General features: G+C 44.4%; 1 protein-coding gene across 1 annotated transcript in view; it reads left to right on the top strand.

Annotated features, from left to right (window-relative positions):
• Positions 1-9,550, top strand: part of RNF130 (ring finger protein 130) — a 107,738-nt gene that overhangs the window by 447 nt on the left and 97,741 nt on the right. The gene's annotated exons all lie outside the window — the stretch shown is intronic.

A 9,550-nucleotide genomic window follows, 5' to 3' on the forward strand; every position in this document is an offset into this window, starting at 1 on the left:
TTTTGAGACAGAGTCTTGCTCTGTCGCCCAGGCTGGAATGCGGTGGCTTAATCTCGGCTCACTGCAACCTCCGCCTCCCAGGTTCAAGCAGTTCTCCTGCCTCAGCCTCCTGAGTAGCTGGGATTACAGGCGTGTGCCGACACACCTTGCTAATTTTTTGTATTTTTAGTAGAGATGGGGTTTCACCATGTTTGCCAGGATGGTCTCGATCTCCTGACCTTGTGATCCGCCCGTCTCGGTCTCCCAAAGTGTTGGGATTACAGGCATGAGCCACCGCGCCCAGCCTTGTGCCTGTACTTTAACTACTTCTTTGTACCGCTTCCCAAGTGGGTTTAATAAATTATGATATATCCACTCAGTGGAGTGTTACACAGCCATAAAAAGGGGATCGTTGTGAACTATGATTGTGTTAAATTTATTTACAGTGGATAAGGACTCCAAGTAGTATGTAGACATAAAAGTAGTTGTGTTATATCAATTAGATAATGCATGACATTTCTCTTAAAAATTATTGTTAATTTTTACTATGAAAGGGGAAAAATTTTCATGAAAGGACAGGGGGAAAAGTCATACCTTCTGAAGGGGATAACCAGGAACAAGTCAGTCTTTGCAAGGTGTTTTTTTTTTTTTTTTTTTTTTAAATTCATTCTGTAGCTCCAAGAACAGAATGAATTCCATGCATTGGTTAGGATTATTGAGGAACTGGAAGATACTAGGAAAATGTTGAAAAAGGCATGTTTTTTCTCTAGTAAGAAAAGAGGAACTCTAGGACTAAGACAACTTGGTCCAAATATGAAGCAAGCTAAAGTATGTCATGATTTTGAGCAGTTTGTGAATCCTAGACAAGTGGAATCCTAGTACAGGACTCAGCTTTTAGTGTAATATTTATACGCTGATGATGTTAATGCTCCTATTGGTTTTGTGGTTTTCACTGTTTAGAACTAATCTGTAGTCAAAGCATGGAAGACTTAATTGTAGTTACAGAGCAGAAACCTTGAGACTCTACAAACACAGATGACAAGGGTGGAGAAATGGAAGAGAGAAAAGTTAGGGAGGGTGAGGGAGTCAGTTTATTCATCTCACAGGATGGGGATTCAAGAGATAGTTTCTAGATGCAGAAGCTAGAAGGGTTCGAACACAGAGGAAAATAAAAATAACAATAAAATCGGGACGAAGGGGAGTTGAAGAGTGAGTAAACACACAATCCTGATTTGTGACGTCATATATCTGCACACGATGCCCAAAGTTGACAAACCAAGAAATGATGACTGGAGAGCTGTTTGGAACGGTGGAGTAGGCCACCAGAAGAACTAAAAACTGTTGAAAGTGGTTGCCTCTGGGGACTAGGGACAGGTAGGGTGACTGGGGCAGGTGGGTGACTGGGGCAGGTGTGTGTCATTGCAAGCCATTGGATGAATTTGCTTTTTTCATAGATGAATACAGTAAGATTCCCACTCTTTTCCCTTTGCTCACTGCAAGTGAATCTGCTCCCTATTTTTGTTTTTTCTCGTTTGAGAAGCTTGTTATTTTCCCAGCATCTCCTCCAAGTCTAGTGACATGCTGTGGAATTTGAGATTGTGCACAAACTAAACAATATTTCAGGAGACTGTGAAATCGGGGAAAGCTACTGTTAAACTGATTTTATTCCATAAATAGGCTTAAATCCATGGACATAAAAGAATTTATTATAATAGGTCCTACATTGCCTGTCTCATAGTGTTTCCTTTATCTCTGGCAGTTCCCTCCTTCCCCAATCCGTTGTGACAAGCTCTCAGCAGTAATGGAAGTGAGCTCAGTGTGATCGTGTCCTTTGTCTCCATTGGTTGGAGTGAGTTATCTTTTAGCCGTCTTCTGGCTTCTCTTCTTTTTTGATGTAATTCCATGAAATCACCTCTTTTTCCTCTGTCTTTCAAAAGTAATTTTGTATTCACAGAAGCTTTTGTAAACACAAAATTTCCATTCTGGATGAACCATGTACCGTTCGTCTTTCTCATGTGCCGTCCGTCTTTCTCATGTGCCGTTCGCCTTTCTCATGTGCCGTCCGCCTTTCTCATGTGCCGTCCGCCTTTCTCATGTGCCGTCCGCCTTTCTCATGCTTCCTGCAGCTCAACCAGCAGCTGAATGTTGCTGGGGAAAGTGTTAGGTTTGAGATCAGACATTTCAAGAAAACCCAAATGGGCACTTAATAGTGTCCAGTAATCCAAAAATATTTTCTTGTAATGAAATAAGACAACACTGAGATGGGAATTGTTTTCTCTCCACGTGCCTCCTGTTACCTGCTCCCATGTCTTTATTTTTAGCCCAGGCCTCTCTAGGTTCATGCACTTGGCTGCCTGTTGGTATCTTTACTTCAGTGTCACGAAGACGTCTCCAGATTGACGAGCTCCACATGGAGCTCAGATGCATTTTTTCACCTCCCCATCTGCTACCAGTGTTCTCCAGTCTTTCCTGGCTCAATAAATGACACCGTCGTACCACCCTTGTTATTTACAGAAATTTAGGACCATCCTTGCTTCTTTGGCTCACATTCCACATCTAATCCATCTCCATGATTCACCTCCAGAATGGATCGTATGTATCTGTTGTTTGACATTTTCATGGCTGCTGCATTAGTTCAGGCAACTGTCATTTCCTGCTGTCTTTTTCTTGGTCTCTCTGTCTTTTTGCATAACTTCTATCAATCTTTTCTTCTGTGGTAGCCAAAATAATCTTAAAGGTTCACCCAGTCATGTTACTCCTTGCTTAAACCCCTGCAGTGGCTCGTCATCATCCTTAGAATGGACATCGGAAGTCTCTGTGCAGTATGAGGTGTTCACTACTTGGTCTAGCTCCGGCCCCTTCCTCCTCCCCACCCCCAGGTCGTTTCTCCCTTGCTCACCTGCTGAAACCATTCTGATACTCTTTCAGTTCCCAGGACTTCTAAGTTTTCTTTACAGTGTGTACCCTCTGGCTGGCATCCCGCAGTGTTTGCTATATTAGTGGAACTTTACAAAAATTCTTTGATTCTGTAAAATGGCCAGTTAACTGGACAGATTGAGAATCTTAGAATGTAATGCCCATTAGTAATCAACAAGTCAAGTCCCCCATCTGAGGCTTCAGCATCCCAGTCAGATACTTGTACAGCTTAAGATTGAACAAATGTGGTGACAGAAATATACCACATTCATCTCTGGCAAACCGAGTGTTAGAAAGTCGTTTTCATCTGGAAAAAAATGGTTCAGATATTTATAGACAGTTTCCTTGTCTGACTCAAGTCCTCTAACCTTTAGGCTTCATATCCCTATTTATTTTGACCATTCTTGGGAATATGGTATCTTAAACCTCAGAATGCATTTGTCTATTAATATTCCACTGAAAGGGTGTAGTGGGCACTGTAGTCTGAATGTTGGTGTCCCCCCGAATTCATATGTTGAAGTTCCATTTCCAATGTGATAGTGTTAAGAGGTAGGCCCTTTGGGGCTGATTAGTTTGTGAGGGCAGAGCTCTCATGAATGGGATTAGTGCCCTTATAAAAGAGGCTCGTGGGGGCTGGGCGTGGTGGCTCACACCTGTGATCCTAGCACTTTGGGAAGCTGAGGCGGGGGATTATGAGGTCACAAGATCAAGACCATCCTGGCCAACATGGTGAAACCCCGTCTTTACTAAAAAAAAAAAAAAAAAAATACAAAAATTATCCGGGCATGGTGGCAGGTGCCTGAAGTCCCAGCTACTCAGCAGGCTGAGGCAGGAGAATCACTTGAACCTGGGAGGCGGAGGTTGCAGTGAGCCGAGATCGCATCATTACACTCCATCCTGGGTGACAGAGTGAGACTCTGTCTAAAAAAAAAAAAAGAGACTGGGGGAGGGGGAAGCATGTTTGCCCTTTTCTGCCATGTGAGGACACAAAGAAGTCTCCATTGATGAAGCAAACAGAAGGCCCTGATGCCACATCAGCTGGTGGCTTGATCTCAGACTTCCCAGCCTGCAGAACTATGTGAAACAAGTTTATGCTGTTTATAAATTACCCAGTCTAAGGTATTTTGTTACAGCATCGCGAAAGGACTAAGAGATGAGTTAAATAGTGTCCACAAAAATTCATGTCCCTCTAGAACCTCAGAATATGCCCTCATTTGGAAATAGGATCTCTGCAGGTATAATTAGTTGACGATCAGGATAAAATCATACTAGTTTAGTGTGGCCCTAAATCCAAAGACTAGTGTCCTTGTAAGAAGAAGAAAAGATACAGAAAGACACACAGAGAAGGCAGCCCTGGGAAGGAGGAGGTTACAGAGATGGCATCATTCTGCCACAGACCAGCGGGTGCAAGGCCTGGCTGGCAGCCATCAGACACTGGGAGAGGGGCTGGAGGCGGTTTTTCCCTTGAGCCTCCAGAAGGAGTCAGCCCTGCTAACACCAGACTTTGGGGCCCCAGAACTGGGAGACTGTGTTGTTTTAAGCCACCAAGTTTGTGATGTCTTGTGGCAGCCACAGGAAACTAATAAAAGAGAATCTCAGCGTTGAACGCAGGCCTGCAGGGTTAGCTTTGCCAGCACAGGAGAGAGTAGAGCTACTTTCTTCATCCTCCGGACGTGCCTGAAGTCATGTCAGTTGTTTTGGTTTTCCTAATCATGGACTCATCCTGAGCTTACTGTTGATTAAACTTGCAGTGTTTTTCACAGAGGCTGCTCCTGAGCCATCAGCCATTTCATTCAGCCCTTCAGGATACTTTCTGAATCCTGATGTGTCACCCACAGTCTTCACTCTTTGTAGCAGCTTGTGTCACTAGTGAATGCGTGAACATGGCTTTCTGTATCTTCATCTGAGTTAGTGGTTCTTGGCTTTTTGCTTTGTAGATCCCCTTTAATAAGTGGTGAACGCTGTGGACCTTTCTCCAGAAAACTAGATATTTCTATGGATAGACACAAAACTCTTAGTAAGGTTTAGGAGGCCAGTTACCTCTTGAAGCCCCAAGTTAAGAATCCCTACTCTGAGTTACCGATGGAAGTATTGGCAAGCGGATGAACAGGCCTTTGTAGTGTGCTGCTAAAAATCTGGGATGGTTGATGTTATTCCGTCAATCAGCACTCTTCAGGGATGGCCCTTTCACAGAGTTTTCTAATTCACTTTATTGACTTTGCATTTAGCATGTGTTTCTTCAGCTTATGATATCATAAAAGACATAATCAGATGCTCTGGTGGAAAAAACAAAGATACTTTGTGTACTTTGTTCCTGATTGGCTAGGCCGGGAGCCACTGCACGGAGGGAAAAGCAGCAAATCTTTCTGGCGTAGCCTTGGTGTGTTAGTTTCTTATTGCCACACTAACAAATTACGGTGAACTAGGTGGCTTACAACAACACAATGTACTTCTCTTTCAGTTCGGGAGGTCAGGATTCTGAAATGAGTTTCACTGACCTGCGTGAGACCAAGGTGTTGGCAAGACGGCGTGGCTTTGGAGCTCTCTGGGGGAATCATTTCCTTGCCTTTTTCAGCTTGTAGAAGCTGCCTATGTTCCCTGGTCCATGGCCCCTTCCCCCATCTTCACATCTCTGACTTTGACTTTCTTCTTCTGTCATCCACATTTAAAAGGCCCTTGTGATTACGTTGGGCCCACCCAGATAGTCCAGGAGAATCTCTTTATTGTAAAGTCAGCCGATTCTCATCCTTGTTTCATCTGTAACCTAACTCCCCCTTGCCCTGTTACCTGATGTATTCACTGACAGGTCCTGGGAATTGGGAGATGGTCATCTTTGAGGGAGCCGCCATTCTGCCTCCCTCACGTAGCAGGCCTGTGCTGGCAGCCCACCATTACAGCTTTCTCTTCACACTGTCTGCAGATTATTCCTTCAATAATCGTGTGTGAAACTTTGCTAAGGCTTAGTGGGACCCTAACGGGTCAGTTGTTTTCACGGCTCACCTTCACTGTTTCATGTCAGAGTGCTCTGTGCACAGGTTAGTTTTCCAACATTTCCTTTCTATGACTCCTTAAAGGTCAATGATGCAGCTTCTCATTTGCATGTTATCAGCAGACTAATTCATCTGGATCAGAAAAATCCTAAATTCCTGTGGGACAGTCGCCTCAAGTATTCATTCATCAAATAATTATTAAGCACCTACTGAGTACCAGGCAGGACAAGAAGTTCCTGCATGCTGTTGCTGTCTGGTGGGGGGGAAGTAAAAGGAGTCAGCTCTTGTGTCCTATCTGGGGAGAGCAGACCGTTACACAGATCAACACAGAATTATGTAATCATAGTCTTGGGAAAGCATTGGGATGCTGAGAGCAAAAATGGCAGAAGAGACTCAGTCTAGGGTGGACAAGGCGTCCCTGAAGAAATGATGTTTTAGCTGAGACTGCAGCATGAGCAGATACTACACTGAGAGGGGGCAGAAAGGAGGATGTTTCAGTCCAAGGAAGCACACACGAAGACTAAAAGGTGCAAAGACCGTGATGTACTTGTGGAATTTGAGAGGAGGTAGAGAGTAAGGGGGAGAGTGGGGCGCAGTAGAGGTGAAAAAGTCAGTGTTTTCCAGGCCTTGTTAGGATTTTGGACTTTATATAAGAGGAATGGAAAACTATTGGAGATATTTTGTTGTTGTTTTAAAAATTTTTAATCGTGGTAAAATACATATAAAATCGACCATCTAACTGTTAAGTAGTGTTAAGTACATTTACACTGTTGTGTGACCAATCTACAGGACTCTTTGTCTTGCAAAATGGAAACTCTATACCCGTTATACCAGCCGGGTACAGTGGCTCACACCTGTAATCCCAGCACTTAGGGAGGCTGAGGTGGGCAGATCACTTGAGGTCATGAGTTCAAGACCAGCCTGGCCAACATGGTGAAACCCCCCATCTCCACTAAAAATACAAAAATTGGCCTTAGCCAGGCGTGGTGGTGTGCACCCATAGTCTCAGCTACTCAGGAGGCTGAGGCAGGCGACTCACTTGAACCCGGGAGGCAGAGGTTGCAGTGAACTGAGATCACGCTACTACACTCCAACTTGGGTGACAGAGCGAGACTCCATCTCAAAAATGAAAAATAAAAATATACCCATTAAACCACAAGACTTCATTACCCCCTCTGCCCCAGCCCCTGCCAACACCACTCTACTTTCTGTCTCTATGAATTTGACTAGGTTAGGTCCCTCATAAAAGCGGAATCATCAGTATTTGCCCATTTGTAACTGGATTATTTCACTTAGCATATGTCCTCAGGTTCATCTGTGTTGTAGCATGTGTTAGAATACTGTTGAAGGATTTTAACCTGGGGAATAAAGTGACCAGATTTTTAAAAATTAGCAAACACTTTTACTAGCTGTAACATACACTGAAAAATACACAACCGTAACTCTGCAGCCTGACCACTTCCCACAGAGTGAACACCCTGACGTAACCATGAACCTAGTGGAGAAGTGGAGCGTGGCCAGCTTTGCAGACCCCCTCAGGTCCCTTCCAGTCACTGCTCCTTCCCTCCTCACTCCCCAGCAGTAACTGCTGTCCTCACTTTGACACCGTAGTGTATACCTGTTTCTTAACTCGTGTGAAGGACAACTTTTTACCTACAACACTCTTGACACCAAATGTGTGGGTTTTCAACATCAATTGGATGTCCTACAGTTTAACTCAATTCTGACACTAACTGCCTGGTGAAGTTAGCACAGACCCCACAGGTAAAGGGCCTAGTCCCACAAAACTGCCCCTACTTCCGGCGCCGGTTGTAGGTAGTGGGTCAGAGGGTCCCCACATGTCTATCTGACTTGGCTACCATTCAGGAGTTCCCGTAACTCCCTACTTAGTTTGATAATTTGCTATATAACAGCTCATAGAACTCAGGAAAACACTTTACTTACTGTCCCTCGTTATTATAAAGGGTGTTATGTAAGATACAAATTCAGAGCCAGTTGGAGAGGTGCATAGGGTAAGGTCTGGAAGGGTCGCGTGACCAGGAGCTTCGGTCGTTATATTGGCGTGGTGTAATAATCCTCTCGGCACGTGCCCAGCCCAAAGCTACCTGAACCCTGTTGTTTAAAGGTTTTAGGGAGGCTCCATTACACAGACATGTTTTTTTTGAGACTGAGTTTCGCTCTGTCACCCAGGCTGGAGCGCAGTGGTGTGGTCTTGGCTCACTGCAGCCTCCACCTCCCAGGTTCCAGCAGTTTTCTGCCTCAGCCTCCCTAGTAGCTGGAATTACAGGTGCGCACCACCACACCCAGATAGTTTTTGTATTTTTAGTAGAGATGGGGTTTCACCATGTTGTCCAGGCTGGTCTCAAACTCCTGACCTTGGGTGATCCTCCCACCTCAGCCTCCCAAAGTGCTGGGATTACAGGCGTGAGCTGCTGTGCCCACCCCTACACAGACGTGATTGATTAAGTCATTGGCCATTGGATTAGCTCAATCTTTAGCCCCTTGCCCCTCCCCAGAAGTTTGAGGGGCTGGGAGTTGGGCTGAAAGTTTCAGTCCTCCAATCACACGATTGGTTCCTCTGGCAACCAGACCCCATCTTCCAAGAGTCGCCTTATTAGCACAGTCTCTGGTATGGTTGAAAGGGGCTTATTATGAATAACAAAACATGCTCCTCTCACCCCTGTCGCTCAGGAAATTACTAACATGTTAGGAACTCTATGACAGAAACCGGGGATGAAGACTAAATGTGTATTTCTTATATCACAATATACATGGAGTCATGGTATGCCTTCTTGTGACTAGTTTCTTTTGCTCACATCATGTGAGTGAGATAAATTCATGTTATTGCATGTAGCAGTGGTTTTGTTGGTGATCTGCTTTATGAATATGTGATAGTTATGCATTCTGCTGTCCATGGGCCTGTGGGTTTCCTGCTTTTTGGTGGTTAAAAACAATGCAGTCCAGTCATGAGCATTGTATGTGTCTTTTGTACACATATGTACACATTTTATTGGGAATATATTTGAGTGTCCGTAAGACACTCTTCAGAGAGGAAGAATTGTCCTCTTTCTCTGAGTTGTCTTTCAAGCCCAACGTGTCCAACATAGTTCATATTTCCTAATCTGTTCCTCCTCTAGTGTTTGCTGTCTGTCAGTAATACCACCTCTACCCAGTGTGTTTTGCCAGAAACCGAGGAATCTCCCTCTTTAGACCCCCTACTCCCGTATCTGAATAATTACTGGGTTCGATTGATCCAAACTCCTAAGTATCTCTAAAATGTGGTCTGTTTCTCTCCACACCTGTTGCAACCTCCTCTGGTCTCATCTGGACTGTGGCTCCCTTCTAGCCCATTCTCTATAGTAACAGGACACAGATTTTTCTCTGTTGCACATGTACATATAGCCCCAGGGCATGCATTAAACTCATAAATGTCATACATACACTATTAATTTTTTTTTTAACACAGCTACTATCTTGAGACGCAACACTTAGGCTAATAGTAACAGCTGGAATAAATCTATATTTCTTTTTTTGTTTGTTTGTTTTTTGAGACGGAGTCTCGCTCTGCCGCCCAGGCTGGAGTGCAGTGGCCGGATCTCAGCTCACTGCAAGCTCCGCCTCCTGGGTTTACGCCATTCTCCTGCCTTAGCCTCCCGAGTAGCTGG

This window comes from Mandrillus leucophaeus, unplaced genomic scaffold (assembly GCF_000951045.1).
Source record: "Mandrillus leucophaeus isolate KB7577 unplaced genomic scaffold, Mleu.le_1.0 Scaffold170, whole genome shotgun sequence".
Classification (NCBI taxonomy): Eukaryota; Metazoa; Chordata; class Mammalia; order Primates; family Cercopithecidae; genus Mandrillus; species Mandrillus leucophaeus.